The following is a 2,700-nucleotide window of genomic DNA, read 5'->3' on the forward strand; positions in this document are numbered from 1 at the left end:
TCTTGTGTATAGAGATCAACACTTTGATGCCCAGGGCTATCACTCTAGAATTAAGGGGGCATCATTCTGATGTGAAGGGGCATCACTTTAGAATTTAGGGGTTATCACTCTGATGTATATAGGGCATAACTCATATATTAGGGAAACACTGATGTATAGGGGGAATCATTGTTGCATTTAGGTTGCATCACTCTGATATATTGGGCATCACTCTGATATATTGGGCATCACTCTGATATAAAGGGGGCATCCCTCTGATGTTTAGGTGCATCATTCTAGCATTAAGGGGGCACCACTTGGAAGTAATCCGATTTGGTTCAAGTTGTGGACTTTTCCTACTAATTAGACACCAGGGACTTGGATAAACACATGAAACCTAATGAAAAACAAATACCAAAAAAAAAATGGAAATTAAATATGGCAAATAGTTAACTTTCAACTTTCAAAGATATATGTTTATTTTATGATGAAAAATGGCACTAATAGAATGTCTTCATTCCAAGTAGAATATGTTATATAATAAATACTACAGACAACAATTAAATCATTATCATGCATAGGTTATATCTGTAAGTTGTTTGCTCTCTCTTATTACCTACCTGACACTATGATTACAATCTTTAACTATATAATTATATGTTTATTACATATATTATTCAGAACATACAACAATGTATTCAGCTAACTGTTCAATAAAGGAACTTTCAAAGATATGTATTTATTTTATGATGAAAAATGGCACTAATAGAATGTCTTCATTTCAAGTAGAATATGTTATATAATAATGTAGAAAATGGGGGGAACGATATCAAAACTATCAGAATATCAGTTGGTAACTTTAATAAAAACCCTGTAATGATAATATGATTGTCACAAAATTATTAAATTTTATCGCGCAAACGCATATTAATGGCTCGCGCAAACACATATTTGTGGCTCGCGCAAACTAATGTAGATACGATTTACATGTTAATAAAAGTATTTTTATTTTAGTGTCTTGATATTCGAGATGTTTGTCATGTGAGTATTAGATTGTATGAAAGTCCGTGCATTGTGTGCAAGAGTGCTATATAAGGTTTTTATGTTTGTCATTTTGTTACTCGGCAATTGGTGACGATGTTGAGTGAATCCTATGCTAGGTGTCTTAGGATGGAATTGGTGTTGGTTAATTGATACTTCTAGGTGAATAGTATCTTTCGGTAGAATGCTTCTAGGTGTATAAGCATATTGGGCTACTACTAGGTGAAATTGGGCCTTCAGTAGAAAATGGTTATTATAGATTTATGGTGAGAATGGGTGTGCATGAGTACTAATTAAGGATCCGCTCGTCCGTCTTGTGACACTCTCCTCATTGACCAGGGCTTGAGACCTGCATGATATTTCTATCATCAAGGTAAACTTTTTTTTTTTCAGATTTATCTATTGATTTTATTCTTTTTTTTTCAGATATGAAAACATTATTTTACATAAATTAAACACCCATAACAAAATGTACCATCCTCTTCTTCATCACCCATTCCTTCTATTTTCTGTATCCTCCTCATCATCCTCTCTTCCCGCTCCCACCTACCCGAATCTTCCTCCTCCCTTACACTCACTTTTCTCCTTTCTCTCTCCCTCTCCTCCACCCTAGCCCCCACATTCTTCTCCAAACCCTCAACCTCATCTAACCATTTAAAAACACTCATCCTCTCTCCTTTCCTCCCTCCTTTTCTTAGCCTCCTCCTGACTTACAAAAAATTGTCTCCAGGCCTGCCTGTTTTTCAATTGCCTTCTCGACCCTCCTCGGTCTCCTCCTCTCCCCCTCCACTCTTTCTTCTCCATATCTCTAAAATTGTCTTTCTTTCTTACATCCATTCTCTAAGGGTTTCTTTTCTCAATTGACTTTTTTCTTTTCACTCCCTTATATGCCTTTTTTTTCTTCCCTTAAACTCCAAGAAACTTGATAAACCCTACCCTACCTAACCCTAAAATAAGTTAATAAAAAGGCATATTTAACTCTCAAATTGACTTTATTTGATCTTTTCAGTCTCGTAGATAGCAAGTTTGTCCAATTCACCCAAGATAGGTGTGTCCGAGTTACGCTCAGGGCCCAAAGAGCAGATTCCTGCAACGATTCCAAAAACCTAAATTAGGCCGGTCAATTTGCAGAGTCCAAGAAGAAACGCCCTAAACCAAGTGTTTGAATGGAAACATGTCTGGCCCAGTTGCGTTCAGCGCCCAAGGAAGGGATTCCAAAAATGTTTCTAAGTCGGGGCTTGTTTTGGGCCATTTTTATGTCTCTAACACCTGCCCTGGCTGATAGAACTCTGTCTACTAAACGTGCCCTGTTGCTAGAACCCTAATGATGAAAGATTAATGTCGCTAAAATATGTCACTATGCTAGAACTTCCTTTTTTCTATTCTGGTTTTTAGGGTCATTTTTAGGGTAATTTAATGGTTTGGGAGGTCTTTTTCATAACATTGATCTATTTAATAAAGGCCTGGACAATAATCTCGATCTTTATTCTACGGATTAATGATGTTTATAGGATTAACCCTAATTATTATTAGTCCTCTCTTCATTTACCAGGGCTTGAGACCTGCATGATATTTCTATCATGGCTGAGTTAAACTTTGTTGTTTTTGGATTCTGAAGAGTTCAATTGCAGTTCTATATCGCTATTGAACCCTCTGGACCCAATATACAAAATCCTCAAA

The sequence above is a fragment of the Lottia gigantea genome (assembly GCF_000327385.1).
Source record: "Lottia gigantea unplaced genomic scaffold LOTGIsca_291, whole genome shotgun sequence".
Classification (NCBI taxonomy): domain Eukaryota; kingdom Metazoa; phylum Mollusca; class Gastropoda; family Lottiidae; genus Lottia; species Lottia gigantea.